At 35.5% G+C, this 19,154-nt stretch overlaps 1 pseudogene across 1 annotated transcript; it reads left to right on the top strand.

Moving 5' to 3' along the window:
* Positions 1-7,911: 7,911 nt before the first annotated feature.
* Positions 7,912-17,368, top strand: LOC309968620 (signal peptidase complex subunit 2-like; annotated as a pseudogene). Its single transcript has 2 exons — positions 7,912-8,076; positions 16,746-17,368. The product of its transcript is annotated as a signal peptidase complex subunit 2-like (transcript).
* The last annotated feature ends 1,786 nt before the right edge of the window (positions 17,369-19,154 follow it).

Below are 19,154 nucleotides of genomic sequence, written 5' to 3'. Positions count from 1 at the left end.
AAGAAACTTTTGTGATTCTGTTTTACTGATATTATTATAAACTTGTTTATTGTAATTGTGCATATAATACTTATCTTCCTATCTGTCTTTATCCTATAAAAATGCAAGGGTTTTCATGTAATTTTTGGTTTGAATAAGATTTTGTATCACTCTTCTTAAGCTACATTACTGGAGAATGGATTTTTCAGCAACGTGAATTAGGCGTTCATTTATGCAAATCCTCCATACTCCGTACTATCTTCATAAGTCAACCAAATAGAGTACTCAATACTAGGCCCTCAAAGAAGATAGGCTAGTGTGTAGGGGATATTATAGCCTAATGAGTAAATAAATATGCAAATGGAAACAAACGATCAAACAAGAGTATAGGAAAAAGGCATGACAATGTTAATACACTCCCTATTCTCCTAGCCGAGGTCCCAGTGGAAGAAACTCTAAAGGCCTGTATATCATGCAAGTCTGGATTGAACGGCTACGTATTTCTTTAGGACAAGAAACTTGACTACTTAAAAGCATTGATTTTTCAGGTAGTTTGCTTACTTTTCTTGCTGCAAATCAATGGTCTTAAAATGTTATGTGAACAAGCTAGATATATACTACAGAGATTCTACTGTTTGAAGTCATGCCACAAATTCTTGTTCTTGTTCATTAACACTGGCCTCCTCATACATCTGTCTAGACTAGTCTTCTACAACTTTCAGAAGAGAGCTCTACAAGTGCAGAGGTCTCTTTAATATTTGCTCAAATATATTAACTTGATTAAGCTATGGAGTTTACTTATATTTAGAAAATAAAACACTCTCAGTGTAATTGCACATACTAGTGAAAAGTTTTCTTTGATTCATTCTGTATCTTAAATATAGACATGGTTATTTATTATTTAGTGTTGTTTCACTTGAAGAACCGTTCCTCTTCTTAGGCACATGATCATATTTTCTCTGACCCTCTAATGACTTGTATATTATTGACTCTACCTCTTCTGTCTTCAACCTCACCTTGGCATTTTATCCTTCACATTTAGAATTTAAATGAAGCAAGTTTTTATTAAATTAAAAAAAATCAAGCATGCCTACATGTTTCTCACATTCTGTATCCATTTCTTTATCTGACACTCACTTCTCAATTTACCTTGCCCGTATTTCCATCGATACACTGAAAGAGCTATCATTAAGGTCAGAAATTAGGTCTATTGCTTGAAATTTAAAGATATATTTTATTTCTCATATAACTTGACTTTATATTTTTATTCTACACATTTGATAATTCTTCCAGTTGAATCATTCTCAGCTGTAATTTCCTGAGCTTTTCCCACAACTATAGCCACTTTTTCTCAAACATACAGCTCTACTTTTAATCTCGGAAGTTCTAAAAATGTAGGCCTAGTTTCACTTCTGTGGATATTCTTGTCTTTAAGAAAGTCACACCTTTGTCACTGGCTACCCTTCCCAACAACTGCTATCAATACTTAGGACCCCCAAGCGCTTAGGAACTCCTTTGTCACAGGTCTTACCTCTGACTCACATGCGACAGCACCTTGAACATCTCAAAACCATCCACAGACATCATGTCCAATGCTGAAACTTTTATCTCCTCTGCAAGATTAATTCTTCTTCCCCAACTCAGTGAGTATCACCAACCATATCTAGTTGCATAAATAAGAACCTAGGAGTCAATTCTACATTTCTCCCCACTCCACCACTCTGACCTTCCCCAAATCAATCTGTCACTAAGTCTGGCATACCATACCTCCTAGATAGCACTCAAGTAATTCTTCTTTCTGTTTTCACTGGCCCAAGATGCTTTAAGGGAGACAAAATTTCACGCTATCTAAATTTACATTTGGTAAGTTACACAAAATCTTAGCTTCATTTTCCTCACCTATAAAAATGGAAGTAATGATGAGGGTGATTTGAGGACTAGATAGACGCATATTTAATAAATGCATAACAATGTCAGTAAAGTTTTGCTAAACTTAGCTATTATATAGTCTTTTCTGTGAATAGCAGGAGACAATAGCTATAAATATATGCTGAATATTCCAGATCAGTTCTCCACACAGGAGCAAGGACAGTCCTTTTGAAATGCCAATTTCACCATGCCATCCCTTGACCAAAACTTTATCAATTATCTTCTGTTTTTCTTAGAAGGAAGCACAAAACAATTAACACTGCCTCTGAGGCCCTTAGTGATGTAATTTCAGGATTCTCTCCAAGTTCATTTCCAGACTCTGTTTAGTTACTCTTGCTTCTTCCTGACTTAGGACATTTCCTGATTTCACAGCCTAGGGTGGGCTCCCTATATATACATGGTTTGTCAATTATGCATATTTCCCCTTCAGAACATTGTCAGGGTTTAGAATTACATGTATATCTTCTTATTTTACTTATGTTTATTTGCATCCCTAGTCTACTAAGTTTCATGAGGGAAAGACTATGCTTTATAACTCATTCTTATAAAGCATAACATGTCCAAGGTCTAACATGTTATCTGGCTTAAAATGTTATCTGGCTTAAAAATGTTCAATTAACATTTTTGAATAGATTTATGCATTAAGAGATGGGTGAATGAACTTTAAACACGCTGTAATTTTACTTCTTTTTCAGGGGGAGATCATCATGTGTATAATTCCACAGACTATTCCTCTACACAAGATGTTGTTTTGATATTCTTCTCCTTGCCCTCTAGTTTAGATAACTAGCAAGACAAACAGAACAGAAAACTCAAACATACATTTAAGGGAAGATAATGCATTTGTGATGGCAAAATGCTAGTAGAGCACATAGAATCAGTAGAGAAATTTTGACAATAAAAATACCCGAAGATACAAGACTTATTTTTCATATAGTTTTCATTCGCAAATATTGATAGTAGAGTGATTATTTTTCGAGCAATATCTACTGAGTGCATATTATGTCCCAGACATTCATGCTGTGACTTAGGGCTAAAATAATGATACAAAATATTATGATGGTTAAGATCAAAGTCTCTGGTACCAGCTTTTCTGTGTAAGAATCCTGTCTTAATTGCTGCCCCGGGCAAATTCTCTAACCTCTATTTGTTTCCCTCTTTTTAATGATGAATAAAAGATAATAATATCACCTAACTTCCAGGGTCATTGTGAGGATTAAATGAATGTAAAGAATTTAAGACTATAATTTGTGTAAAGAACTGTGCTTGGCATAAAGGAAGTTTTATATATTATAAAACATATCACTACCATTATTTTATAGCCTTAGTGCTTAGCTTACAATTAAATGGGAGAAAAAGCAAGTTAATAGATATCAGCAATATACAATGATAAATGATATCACAGGGAAGTACAATGTTTTATGGAGTCATAAAGTAGGATGCGCTACCTGAATTTGTGGGTGCAGAGAAAGCTTGATGCATAGTATGGCATCAAACAGGACCTGAAGGGTGAGACCAAGTTAGTCTGCAATGAATGTGAACAGCCTTCTGAATGGTAGCATACACAGAATTAGCGTACACAGTTTTCTTGACTTGTTAGTGTGGTGAAAGCCTAAAGCCCATCTTGTCAAACCATGTGGAGACAAGACGTTTACGCAAAAAGGGAAAGATATCTCACAGTCTGCTGAAACCTGTGACTTACAATGGGAGCAATTCTTCACCTTTCCCTTAAACATCTGTTTACTTACAAGTATGTTTTGTCTCCAAGAGAAAGACTCTGGCTTAGGCAAAGAGTCACTTAAACAACTCAAAGTATTTAAAAATATAAATTCTGTCTTTTTTTTTTTTTTTTTTTTTTTTTGCGGTACGCGGGCCTCTCACTGTTGTGGCCTCTCCCGTTGCAGAGCACAGGCTCCGGAGGCACAGGCTCAGCGGCTATGGCTCATGGGCCCAGCCGCTCCGCGGCATGTGGGATCTTCCCGGACCGGGGCACGAACCCGTGTCCCCTGCATCGGCAGGAGGACTCTCAACCACTGCACCACGAGGGAAGCCCAAATTCTGTCTTTTGATAGGAATCATGATATCCTTTTTCTCCTTTTCTCTCTCCCACTTCCTTCCTATCTTCATTTTTTCTCTGCTTCCTTTCTTTCCTTTTTTCTTTCCAAGTTTTAAAATTTTTTTCTTCTTTATCATGCCTATGCTACTTTACTTCATTAAGTAAGTTTTGTTTTTTTGGGTTTTGTTTTCCCCTAGCACTGTAGGAATTCTAGATTGTTGAACCCGGTCTGGGTCTTCTGGTTGAAGTAATTTTTTATTCCTCATTAAAGCATACAGACACATATACACATAAGATGTTAGCTATGAAACATAAATGAGCCAGAATATAAAAGTGATTTGAAGTATAAGGAAAGGAGATGAAGGAATAGAGGTCAATCCAGCCCTGCTTTAATACCAGTTCTTCAGAGTGTTAATACTAGGGTTTTACAATTTAAGAGAATCCACTCATGAATGGTGGTATGGGTTTATTCAGAAGGTATTATTACATAAATATGTTAAACAGAAATTTATATGTGCAGCTTATCTTGAAAATATATATATCTGAACTGTCTTAGTATTACTTGTGCAGTTCCATCAGAACAAGGAATTGGGGGGAATACTTTGTTGCTTTTTTTTTTAATGGGTAAATAAATTGTTTTAACTTTAATAGATTAGATTATAGCAATAAAAATGACTGAACTACTTCATGCAATATTACTGATCTCACAAATACAACGTTGTGATTGAAGCCATACATAAGAGTATAGTTTGTATAACTGCATCTATGTAAACTTTAAAAAGAGGTGAAAGCAAATCTATGATGTTCAAAGTTAGGAAAATACAAGGGCAATAGTAGGGTTTTCCTCCAAATTTATATGGTATCAAACAAAATAAACATTGTTGAGCAGTAATAGAATGTAATATTTTTTCTTAAGTACACTCTCTGTCTTATTCCCTCAGGATCTTTGCTTTCAGGTCCACTTTACTTAAAAATAATGTAAGAACAAGGAATCTAACCAAAGTTAATATCCATAGCAATATATAGGAAAAGGGCATGTAAAGAAACTGGAACTTTTTGGTTGCTTTATCTAACAGATTGTTTTTGCTTTAATTTTATAATATATATATTTTTTAATTGTAGATTTTGTTTGTTTTGGATCCTGGAGTACATTAAAGAAAATGTGTCTGTAACAATTTTATGAAGGCCATAGCTGTCCAAATCAAAATTCAACTTGATGTTTTAAGCCACATTCATATCTAAAATTATAAATCTCACAAATTGCTTACACAGAAATAGGTAAATGAAAGTGAAAAGTGTCAATGAGCTGGTCTGCTGAAGTGATTAATCTATTTGCCATATATACATATAAGTCTACTGTTCAACCAAATATTGCATGTTCATTATTATTTGATTAAATGTTTCTACAGGCCCTTAAATATTAATACAATTCTTGTAACCTGATTTGAAATAATCATCAAGATCTGTCAACTATTTTCTTTTGTAGTACTGGGTTTGGAGTGAATCCAGAAGTCCTTTGTCATGTGTGTTGCTTAGAGATGTTTTATTCCTAGTGAGTGGAATGTGAGCTGACAAACTTGCTATTACACTTTGCCAGTACTGAAACTGTTGCAAAGGGATTATGAGATTTATCCAGGGCCAGAGTGCTAATCATTGACTAGTTGGCTGAAAATTATGCTGTAGATGCCTGATTCTTAACCCAATTGGCTGTGTAACATCCCTTGAGAATATTGGTGCTAAAAGATTCAGGCTGTTTCAATTTACTCTTTTAATTAAAACATAGAACTAGAGAAGAAACAAATAAAAGAGATGAGAGCAGGGCTTAAAATATCCTCTAGCTCGCCCTCAGTATTCTTTGTCACAATTCTGCTGTAAGGCTCCACCAACACATCTCTGAACAACTGCCACTTTTTCTTTTTCATTATGCAACATGCCACATTTATGGGCTCAAAATGATACTTCACATTCCATTTCCTCAACATAGCATCATTAGAAGGAACACATAATTCCAAGCACTGACACCTAGAAAATGCAATGCATTGTATTACTTCATTATACTTCCTTGTTTAGAGTTAAAAATGTAGATTAAAGAATCCATCAACAAATTTTACTGAGCGCAAACTGTTCAGAAACTATCAAATGTAGACAGTAGTTTAATAGTAAAATAATAGAACTTCCTTTAAGAGAATGGTGTTAACATACCTTGTGAAGAGAGAAGAATTAAAAGTTTAGTGCAGTCTAATGATTCATACATGTAAAAACAGATTTTTCTTCCCCAAAGAAAAATTTACTCCAAATTAAAGGTATGAATTATAAAAATAAAATTGGGGAGAATTATTTATTTTCCATTATGCATTTATTCATAAAACACAAGCAGGCACTGTGCTAAGCTTTAAAGAAGAATGAGATGGACATGACTCTTTCCACAAGCAGCTTATATTCTACAAAGTGAGGCAGAAAACACATACTTAGTTACACAAAAACCAAATACTGATAAGTGGTGGGTGGGTCTCAGGAAGGAAAATCCAGGACAGTAAGAATTTGTTAGTCAATTAGCTGAGTATGTGACTTGTGAAATTTGGATACACTGCATTTTTTTCCAGTTAGTTTTTAACTATAATGAAAATAAACATGATACTGAGTCCAAGCTTGCTCTGCTCACCACACAACAGGCCAATAAATCGGAGATGGGGTGTTGAGGAAGGAATATTACTTTATTTGGAAAGCCGTCAAACCGAGAAGATGGCAGACTAACATCTCAAAATAATCATCTTATCAGGGTTTGGATGCCAGCTTCTTTTATAGCACAGAGGGGGAGGAGACGAGGAAGTAAAAAGGCCATAAATTTGGAAATATCAGATGGAATGGCCAGCCTTAGGGAGGGGATGTGTTAATTTCTTCTTCTTCTTGCAACCATCCACAGATGGACAGGGTCCGGATGTTTCCCTGAACAAAGGCACTTTGGTTTAACATTCAGACAGAGGGGCAGGGTTCCCTGAGGCAGGCTATTATGTATAGACAGTATCCTTTTAGTGAACAAAAGCAGTGTAAAGCAAAGGTTAAAGTAAAAGAAACAGATCCAACGTGTAGTCAGATTTGGCTCTTCCCTGTTACAAACACATATTTAAAAGGAAAAATAATTGAATTACACCTAGTGTTGGTAACATAGACTCTGGAGCCAGACATACTGTATGTGATTCTCAGCTTTGTCACTTAACTGAGATACATAATCTTGGACAAAGTTATTTAACCTACCTACTATCAGTTAATCCATCTGTTAAAGAAAGGAAAACAATATTATCTTTCTTACATGTTTTTTGTAAAGATTAATTGACTTGATAACCATATGAATGTATGAAAACAGTGCAAGGTTCATGTTATATATGCAATACAAAATATGGTGATGATTATTAGGTTTACAGCCATAATGATGCTAAAATATTGAGAGAGTCAAATTTAAACTTACGGTATAAGATCGATAAATGGAATTGTGGACTCTGAATTTTGCATTGTCCTGCATACATACTTAGTTAATGTTCAATCAGGAGAGAGAAACAACACAATAATTTGAACAGGGAACTTTAATATCAAGAATTATTAATTATTAGAGTATTAGAGTAAGGAGGGATTGTCTATTAAGAAAGAGAACTCTATAGAAAAAGCAGTCACTAACCCTAGGGCTGAGACAGAATGCCCATGGAAGACTCCTGCTTCCCCTAGACCAACATCCAGGTCTTGGAGAAAGCACCCCTGTGACTCACGGAATGGCAGAGAAGTACCTGTGTTGTTCCACTTGTGGTGGAACCTGCCAGAAATCTACCCTCTGGGGTGCCAGAGAAAGCTGTTCCCTGTTGGGTGCTGCTGGCTGTCATGCAGTGCAGAAGCAGGGCACTGGGGAAGCCGGATGTGACGGAAGGGTCCAAAGGACTCTGCTATAAAACTGCCTGATGGTCCGGAAAAGTGGTGGGGGAGGGTGCCCGCAGCTGAGTGCTCACAGCTGTGCACTGCAGGAGCTGGGAACTGGAGAATTTACAAGCACCGAAGGAGCTGAGAGACTGCTACCAGAGAGCCTGGTGAAGGCCTACGCGCCGGGAGAAGCTTCTGGCTGCTTAGTGCTGCTCTCCCGTGTCCCACAGGAAAGGGCAGTGAAGAGGGGAAAGTGCTTGTAGGAGTCGCTTGCTATGAGAGAGCAGACCTGTGCTAGGAAGAAAAAACCCTTCTTCCTGGAATGTCTCTTCAGCCCCTTCTACTGACAGAGCTTCCTGCCACCTGGAATGGAAAAAAAAGTATTTAAAATGTCAAGTACCATTTTCACAGAGCAATCTGACAGGGTGAATTTGGAGCTGAAAGGCGATAAATCAGTAACTGGCACAATACAACAAAAAATTCAAGATGAAAACATAATTCTGTTCCTTGTGCTAACTTATTGGATATGATTCACTCCAGTGTGGAGTCTAGAAATACTTATGAATTGGAAAATCCACAAATATCATTTGCATTTATAATATTTAAGACAAATATTGGTAACCAATCCTTAAAAAAATTAGGGTACCCTTGAGTTGAGCATCTGCAATATTGACCAGAGTGACACCAGATTTTAAAACTTTTATGGAGGTGTTTTACTATTTTAACATAAAACCAATCCCATCTTGTATTCGTTTTTATCTTACTTCACCTAGCAGCAGCATACCCTCATTGAAACATTTTAAATTTTGGTTTCCAAAATGCCAACTCTTTGACTTCCTACACTGCTGTCTTCTACTCTGTCCTTTCCACTTTCCAATTCGTATAGGTAACAGTTTCTTGGGGACCTCTTATCTGTGTTTACTTTCTAGGCTGCATCATCCAATTTCATGCCTTTTAATACCACTGAAGAGCTTCCCTGGTGGTGCAGTGGTTGAGAGTCTGCCTGCCGATGCAGGGGACGCGGGTTCGTGCCCCGGTCTGGGAAGGTCCCACATGCTGCGAAGCGGCTGGGCCCGTGAGCCATGGCTGCTGAGCCTGCTTGTCCAGAGCCTGTGCTCCACAATGGGAGAGGCCACAAGAGTGAGAGGCCTGCGTACCGCAAAAAATAAATAAATAAATAAATAAAATACCACTGAAGATTCCCATTGACAAAAATATAGTACAAACATTATTGTTTCTTACTATAGTCAACAGACAGACTGGACTGTAGAGTAAAAGGGAAAAAAAATCCATATATGGCATCTTCAACAACACTAGGTAAGAAGGAACCGCATCAACTCTTGAACATAGGCATATGTGACCAGGATCAGCAACTTCTCTGTAGAAGTGATAGAGGGAAAGTACAATACTGAAAGATCTAACAAGTCTCAGAATGAAGGTATGGCCAATAAAATTTATACCCCAAAAGTGAGGTACTTGGCTGAGTAGCTACCAGGTGAACAAATCTGAGAAGACTGACAAGATTCAAAATCCATACCAGCTTCAAGCTGTTGAAAAGTGCAGATAAAACTACCTCCTTTCCAACTGATAGAAATTTACCACAAACTGCAGGCAGCAGAAGTGGTGGGCACAAATGCTGGGCCTCCCAGATATACAGAAGTAATATGAAGGAAGAGAGGTTCAGAGGATGATAAATTCAGAATGTAGTATAGCAGCAAAATACATTCTTCAGAAACAAGAGACCCATTTAAAAGAAAGGTTTGTAGAGCTCTGGAAGGTAAAAATGGTACAAAGAAAGTACCTTTGAATTGATTTATCTGCGAGGGATAGAGAAGTGACTTCACAAAGAGACATTTTTTCAATACCTCATGGTAAAAATACAAAGGGAGGAATCTGTACATTAGTTATTAGACTGGGAAAGCTAATCTGTTTTATCACTTTAAGTACCTCCAGATAACCTCGGAAAACACAACTCATTTAAGCATGAAAAATCAGTAAGAATTATTACCCATTCACATATATATATAGTAACAAAAGGTGAAAATTAACCAAGTAACAGTACAAAAGTTGATTTTAAAACACAGAAAAATTTTGAAGAAAAATTAATTTTAGATGTCCGTATCAAGTGATTTATACGGGGAAAAAAATCAGTTCTTTAAAGCAACATTTTATTCCAAAACAGAATGGTGTAACATTTAGGATAGCTGGTTTTTCTATCAAGCAGTAGTGTCTTTCAAGAATAAATGAAACAGGGGCTTCCCTGGTGGTGCAGTGGTTGAGAGTCCGCCTGCCGATGCAGGGGACATGGGTTCGTGCCCCGGTCTGGGAAGATCCCACATGCCCCGCCTGCCGATGCAGGGGACATGGGTTCGTGCCCCGGTCTGGGAAGATCCCACATGCCGTGGAGCAGCTGGGCCTGTGAGCCATGGCCGCTGAGCCTGCGCGTCCGGAGCCTATGCTCCACAACGGGAGAGGCCACAACAGTGAGAGGCCCGCGTACCGCAAAAAAAAAAAAAAAAAAAAAAAAGAATAAATGAAACAAACAGACAATAAAAATGCAAAAACTCAGGGAATACTAATCTTATACATCCTTTCTTAGAATAAGATATATATAAACAAGAAAAATTTGAAGACGATTTATTATGTGTTCTGGAAGTGAGCATTTAATGTTTTTAAGAATCTAGGAATGAGTGATGGCAAGGGATGCAAATATTACAGTCTCCAATAGATAAAAATAAAACTAGGAAAAACAAATAATTGCTAGAATAAATAAATAGTAGAATTGGCTGTCTTACAGATATTAACTTGGAATGAAAAAAATTTTGACTCAGATATTTAGAAAAAAAATAAGGTAGAAGATATTTCTATGTAAATCTATTAATGTCTGTTAAGCCAATATACAATACCTTATACAACAAGGAAGTATGTGTATTTATAAGACATTAATATAAAAGTAGTTACTAGACCAAAAAATATTGCATACCAAAAGCAGAGACTATAAAGTAAATATATGCAATATTATAAAATTATATATCATATATAACATGTAAAACAAATATTTTAATAAGTGAGATAGTCTATTTCTATTTTTTGATATTGCAAACATATTTGATCTAGTTCTGTAATCACGTGTGTGTGGTAATACATATTGCATATAATTACACAATATATATTATTAATTCCACATTAACCCCCTGACTTCATCACCTTCCATTCTCCCCCTTGCTCACATGGAGTTGTTCTTCTTAAGTACCTCAAGTATCTCCATTGTGTCTGTTATATAAAGAGCTAAAAAATAAAAGGAAGGGGGTACAAAACACAATCCTAAAGAGAAATTGAGAAAACATATTTTGAAGGGAATAGTCCTTGTTTTTTTTCATTAGTCAGAGTAGTATCAGACAAACAGAACTCTTCTTGTTCTAAGTAACTCAGATTTCCCCATAGATAGTTTCTATATTACTGTCAGAGTCAAATGTCTTCAAAATCAATGTGATTTTGTCACATCTTACTTATAAGCACCCAAATAATAAAGTTTAACACAATAATAGCATGCAATGTCAGTTCTCCAGTAACTGGACCCATCCTATACTAATACCCAGAGAACCATGCCAATTTCTCACTTATCACATAACCTGTTTTCCAAACACACCCAACTTATGATTTCAATAAAACACACCCTGTTCTTAAACTACTCTCTTTTTCCCCCTTCTGCTTCCTCTGTCTTGAATTTATTTCCTGTTTTATCTATTAGCTATATCTTATTATTTTCAAGTACAAGCTTATTCATCACCTTTGTGTGCTCCTTTGCACATGGCTAACAATCTACTTTAAGTCACTAAACGAAAAGAAACTAATGAGTTGAAATACCGATGTTCACTTCTAAATCTCAAGCTCATGGAGAGGATGGGTTGGTGTCTTATTTAATCTCCCTTTTAGGTACATTGTAGAGTGTTTGGCACATAGTTGATGTGTAACAAATATTGGTTAAATGAAAAAAAATGAATGAATGAAAGATGGAAGATTATTATAGAAGTTCATATGGGCTAGGTTTGCATTAAGATAATCAAGGAGAATTTTTGCTGAGTTGTTGTGTGAACTGAATCATGAAGGTGGAGGATAATTCAAATAAAAGAAACAGGGTATGCCAAATTGTCAAAAAAAAAAAAACGGTGAAGTGATATCAGAAAACATTAAGCTCACTTGTATTTTTTTGCAATATTAGTGCTAAGGACAAGTTAGAGATTTAAAAAAATATATATAGAGAGAGGCTGCAACTAAACCCAGAAAGAGCACAAAGATATTCAGAAGAACAAAAACTTAAATATAAGGCCCAATTAGATATAAATTTATTTTCCAAGAAATCAGATAAAAAAGGAAAAAACCTTTAAAATTGTACTGAGGAGACAGTAATAAAATAAATGTTAGAATCATCTGCTCTTATTTCACTAAATTGCTAGAATAAAGCAATGATATACAGCATAGTAAAGTTTTAGAATGAGTATTCTAATGGTAAGTCTAAGTTAAATGGTTAAAAAAAATAAAGCAAAGACATTATCTCATTGTAATTTCTATTCAATCTCCAAAACACCACAGTAAAAAATATGGTTTTTGTGTTTTTGTGAAATATGAAATACTTGTTTTTTCAGGCTAAATTAAAATATCCATTGAATCTTTTCTTAAAAATATATAAATTATACTTATATTTCTCTTTACCTATATAGCATAGAAAGTTGTGAATCTTCTTAATAAAAATACAGTACTTTCTATATATCTTTACCATATGTAAAAAGATAAAAATAACTTTTGGTGACTGTTTCTCTCATCCAATAACCATCATCTTCCTAGGAACAAGGATTGTGTCTTATATATCTTGGCATTTTCAATGTTTGCTTCAGTGACTTGCATACTGAATTCACTCATACAATAAAGAAGAAATAACAGTAAGTAGCATTTATTATTTATTTTGTTCTACACTATATACATTACGTGAATTACCACTTATAATTTTAGCAACAGCTGGTGCTATGAGTACTAGTATCTTCTCTCTTTTACAGAAAAAACTGAAGTTGAACAATGAATAGCTAAAGAAAGAAAACTCTTCTAATGTCATATCACTGTTAAGTAGCTAACCCAGAATCTGAATCCAGACAGGCTAGCTCCCAAGTCTGATTCTGTAAATACCACAGGATATTCTTTTTCTAGAAGTGGAAAAAAGGCAGGTAATTAAAAGCACAATTACTTATGTTTTAAAATTTGGGGCCTGTATTTATTTATTTTATATAGGTTTTATATATCTTGGTCCCGATGATAAAATCAGTACATGTCAGTCAAATTTGATTTCAAATTGTTTCAGCATTTATTTAGCAATAATTAAATTCAAGTTTATGTTTCATGTAATCTATCTATATGCAGTACCTGTTGGGAAACAATTCTTCCTGGGTCTCTTATATGTTTTGTATAATTGTAAGCAAAGAACTGACTGCTTTTTCTTCCAGATTTCTTTTTTAAAGGACATATTTATAGCTAACAGGATTGAAAATAGAGATATTGTCACCCTCTAGATCAAAGGGCAGGCATACTAATTCCCCATTTGAAGAGATTTGAATTCTCTAAACTCAGCATTCCTTTCCTACAATACAATCTACCCCACCTGTGCAGTTATCCTCTGACTCTTTGGGTCTCCCTGTAGGAAGTGGAACTCAGAAATCTAACACAAATAAAACTGATTCTCTGGCTACTGCTATTGCTTTAGCAATAAAATGCCCATCTTAGATTAAGGAATCTCATGTCATCTACCAGCATACATAAAACCAAGGCAAATTAATTAATTAGCTTGTAAATAATATAAAATCGTAGATGATTTAAAGTTCCTAACTTATATATTATGTGTTTTTCTTACTACATATTATTAAAAGACTTGTTTATAGGAAAGAAAATTTGCTTATTTATCTAATATTTTAAAATATTTTAAAGACCCAAGATTTGAATGACTGGAAGAGTCCATGAAAATTCATCAAAGATGTATGTGGATTTTTCAAATAGTTCAAATGCTTAAATATTTAATCTATTGCTGATAATCTTTAATATATATTTGGCTGGTATGGAATATTTTTAAAACATTAGACCAGCTTTTCACAACAGGGGCCAATTTGTCTCCAAGGGAACATTTGGCAATATCTGGAGACATCTTTGGTATACATTGCTTGAATTATATACGTTCATTGCTTCTTGAAATTGGGAGTGGTGGGGGATCCACTAATAGCATCCACTAATGCTACTGGCATTTACCGGATAGAGACCAGGGATGCAGTTAGACATTCTAGGGTGCACAGGACAGCCTCCCCTAATAAAGGGGACCAATTTACTTGGTCCCAAATGTCAATTATGTTAATGTTTAGAACATATCTATATCTATATTTATATCTATCTATATATATACATCTGAAATTGAGATATATAGTTCTATTCTCTCAATGATAAGAATTAACCTGCATACAAAATTACAAAAATATAAATCTCTATATCTATCATATGTCTATATAACTGTTATTCATGAAAATCAAACCATAACATAAACAAGAGCAAATAATCAGCAGAAAACCAAAGTCTCAATTTTTTTAAAGTTTTTAGAATATACTTATATATAAATATATCAGAGAAGTACAAACAAACCTTATTTTTTAAATCATTGATAATAATGTATAGCCAGTAATGTATATACAGAAGAAAAAATTATTATGTATGTGGATCGAGGTGAATGGGTACGATCATTTAAAAAAAATTATCCTGTATTTGGTTCCCAAAGCCTATCCTGTTGCTATAGCAACAGCTGTCCTATATATCCATTTGGTATTATAGCAATCTGTCAAGGAAATTCTGACATGCAATAATTTGTATACATTAATTTTCAAAATTATAAGAATATGTTTGAATATTATCTGCTTGTTAGAACAACCCTCAAACATCTATGACTTTACAAATTATACTTATAAAATTATAGGTGTGATCACCTTGTGTGTGTGCATATATATATATGGGTGTGTAAATATGCATATACAAACATATACACATATATAATCATATATACACTCATATATAGTCATATATGCACTCATGTATAACCAGCCAACATAAAGTGAACTTCTATGTCATAGTATCAAATGAAATTTGTCAGAATTTATCTAATTGGTATAGTATTATCTGATTCACAAATATGGACTAAAAGTGTCATCCTTCACATCATCCAGTGTTAGTAGGATCCATCTATATAGAAATTACAAATTTTATTTTTCAGGAGAAAATTAATGTTGTTTCAAGGACACTAAAAGCAATAAAAAAAGACAACAGGTAGTTTTACTACTTGGTTGGATAGTAACTGAATTTGATAGAACAGTGGGATAATACAAATATTTGTAAATAAATTGAGTATAGCTTTGTAAATTGAACCGACACGAGATTCCAAAGAAGAAAAATGAATTAATTACTATATTCACAATTTAGGAATACCATTCATACTTAACTCATTTAGCCAAAAGTTTCATCCTGAATCAAAATTTTAGCCTTCCTTTTACTCAGTCTATTAATTGTTGAATATATTTTAAATAGCAACATCTTCTTGTCTACTGAAATACTTATTTAAACTAATTTATTTTCAAAATTCTGAGTAGTTTAAATAGATACATATATATTTACATTCTTTTCAGTTGTTATTTAAAAATGCAGCTCAAAAAATTTTCTACCATGAGAATGTATTTGTGTGCCTGTGTGGTTGTGCAGGTTCAGTTGTATAAAATGTAGTCGAAGAATCAACTGCAAGAAATAATGAGAAAGAGACAAGATGGTGGCAGAGATAGTAGCGGGGCTGACAGTGGTCCTGAACACAAGTCCCACTAAAACTGAATTCCTCTGCTGAGTTTATGATTAACTTTTCTATCCAAAATGTTATTCCTTTTCTTGTTCTCCTCAAGATTGAGAAATATCAAATAAAACTGGGAATTGAAACTGAGCAGGACACTGTTGGCCCCTCCCAAGTACAAAAGTCTTTCAGTGTCTCCCATTTCCTTTCCTTTTTTTTTGGCTGTGCAGTACAAATGTTATTCCTTTTCTTATTCTCAAGATTGAGAAATATCAAATAAAACTGGGGACTGAAACTGAGCAGGACACTGTTGGCCCCTCCCAAGTACAAAAGCCTTTCTGTGTCCCCCATTTCTTTTCCTTTTTTTTTGGCTGTGCAGTACAACATGTGGGATCTTAGTTCCCCAACCAGGGATTGAACCCGGGCCCCCAGCATTGGGAACACAGAATCTTAACCACTGGATGGTCAGGGAAGTCCCCCCACCACCACCCCCACCCCCACCAACTTCCTGTTTTTACGGAAAACGGTTCAGCCTCCTAGACCTTCTCTGAGCTCCAAAGGGCAGATTCAAACAGTTACTAATTAGGGGAGTAAGGCAATGCAGAAAGAAACAATAGTGCAGGGTGGGGCCTCATTCTGGATCCTCCTCAGGGGATGTGCATAACAATTTGGTATATGTCTTTAAGTTCTTCTACAGGAACTAAGGTCCCCACCCAGGTGGAGGATGGTAACTTTAGGCTGAGCAGAGCCTGTGGACCCCAGACTGGTTGGAACTAGAAGGCTGATGACTGAGATTCCTGGAACACCACCGTGTTACCTCACCACCAACTAATCAGGAAGGCCACACGCTCTGCAGACCTCCCCCCAAATTTTGTCTATAAAATCTCTTCCCCAAAAACTATTAGGGAGATTAGGTCTTTAGAGCACGAGCCACCCTATTCTCCTTGCTTGGCCCTGCAATAAACCTTTCTCCCCTTCAAACTCCAATGTTTTGATTTGTTGGGCCTCACCGTGTGTCAGGCACACGGACTGGGATTTGATAACAGCCCCAGCTATGGGACAGGCAGTAGCCATAGTGGCTTGTTGGACAAGTGGAAGATTGATGATAAGCCTGTAAAAACTGACAAATGGGATGTGTCAGCTGTGAAAAATTCTTTGAATGATTCTGCCAAAATGTACAAGTATGTGGAGAATTTTGGTCTAACTGATGTTTGCCTCACCATCTGTACCATTTCTTGTTTCTTTGCCACAGTGGCTTTGATTTGGACTCAGAGTCCAAGCCTGTTCTGGCTTTGTGCATCATATCCTATTTTGTGATGATGCAGATCCTGACCATTTATACCTCATATAAGGAGAAAAGCATCTTTCTTGTGGCCCCAGGAAAGATTCTACAGGGATGTATCCTGATGATATTTAGTACATTCTCAAAAGGTTCGGTGACAAATACACTCTGAAGCTGACCTTCATCAGTGGAAGAACAAAGCAGCAATGGGAAGCCGAGCTCACCAAGTTCATTGTTAAGATTTTGATCACAGCAGAACACTGTTATGGATGCATACAAGCCTGAAATATCCAGGCTCAATGTCAGTCTCACCACAGAGAAAAAAAATAGCCAATTCTATAACCAGCCATCTTTCTGCTGAATCATGATGAATTAAGGGGTATGGGAGAAAGAAACAGAACTTAAAATGGATAAAGTAAGAAATGTTAAAAAAAAAAAGTCCCTAATTTGTCCTGAAAATTTGGTCTATTCTGGATAAATAGGACTTTCTAGGTCAGATATGAGTAGTTGTAGCTCTAATATCTAGCTATAGCTTCTTTAGTTTGCTGATTGTGTTGTTTTGATTTGCTTCTCTGGAAAAGCATTTTTGGTAAAAGTGGTACAGACTCCTTCCTTCATACCTAGCAGTACTTTATATGGTATAGCTTTGTGTCATGCAGTATTTGAGGACTCAGTTTTGAAAACTGTTAACCTGTTGCTGACTTTTTTGTGTTAATTCCTGCTTCAATGGCTGTTTCCCTTAATTCAGGTTACAACTTCTTGTGTATGTCAGCTTTCCTTCACACACTATTTTTGTGGGTGTGTATATATCTGACTTGGGGAGAATTGGGGGAAAAAAACACAGCTTTTTAATTTAAAAGAAATTTTCTGCCTGTTACATTTTGTGCTTTTAACCAATTAAAGAAGCTAATGGCATTTTTTAGTTTTATCTTGCCTAGGTTGTCCACTAATATATCTCTGTTGATTTGTGTGTGCCCTTTAACTGCCATTTTCTAAAATTTTTTTCAATAAAAGAAAAGATGTGAAGAAATATAATGAGAGAAAAGTCAAGAATTATGAATTAAAATAGTATTTAAATAGAGCATTTAAATTTACAGAACAAAGATGTTCTACCTAGTTGTTATATTTACAGAAAAAAGACATCTTTTATTTTAATTGAGATGTAATTGGTATATAACATTATATTAGTTTCAGGCGTGCAACATAATGATTTAATGTTTGTATATATTGCAAAATAATCACCACAATAAGTCTTGTTAACATCCATCACCACACAGAGTTACAATTCTTTTTTATGATGAAAATTTTTAAGATCTACTCTCTTAGCAAGTTTTATACATACAATGCAGCATTATTAACTATAGTCAACGTGCTACGCATTACATCTCCATGACTTACTTTATAACTAAAGAATCAGATTTCTACGCCAGAAAACATGAACAAGTGAAAACTGAGAATTTTAAAATAACAGAATTTTCAAAGTAATAAGAAACTTGAGATATCATTTAATTATTCAATCTTGGATTTTAGAAATAATGCTCAGAAAGTCAGAGTAACTTGGTAAACTTCACACAGGTAGTTAATGAAAAAGACAGAATCCACTTGTTCCAATATCATTATGTCTTAATATCTTTTAAGACAACTCTGCCCCACACAGCCATACATACACCTCCTCCCAGGGCTCTTGGTATCCTCCCTTCCATATTGACATAATTATCTAAAAGTATCAGGCAATAGCAAAGTTGCTTGACACCACTCCCTTTTTCTTCACACCATGCAATGTTTGATAACCATCAAGATACTCTGAAAGGTTAGCTTTATCTCCTATCTTTCTTGGGGATTCTTCAGCACCAGCCTTCTCTACATGGGTGCTCAGATCTGTATTGCTCTATGCGAGCAGTAACTCTGCATCCAAAATATACAGCTCAAACTTTTCAGAAGCATGAAAGAATTTAATGCTGTGTTAGTTTGTGTCCTGGTGAAATCTGAGTTTTCTACTAAAGAGTAAAAATATTAAAGGTAATCAATGAGGGCTTCCCTGGTGGCACAGTGGTTGGGAGTCCGCCTGCCGATGCAGGGGACATGGGTTCATGCCTCTGTCTGGGAAGATCCCACATGCCGCGGAGCGGCTGGGCCCGTGAGCCATG

The sequence above is a fragment of the Leucopleurus acutus genome (assembly GCF_964270905.1).
Source record: "Leucopleurus acutus genome assembly, chromosome: 1".
Taxonomy (NCBI): Eukaryota; Metazoa; Chordata; class Mammalia; order Artiodactyla; family Delphinidae; genus Leucopleurus; species Leucopleurus acutus.
This window is presented reverse-complemented; position numbering and strand designations above follow the sequence as displayed.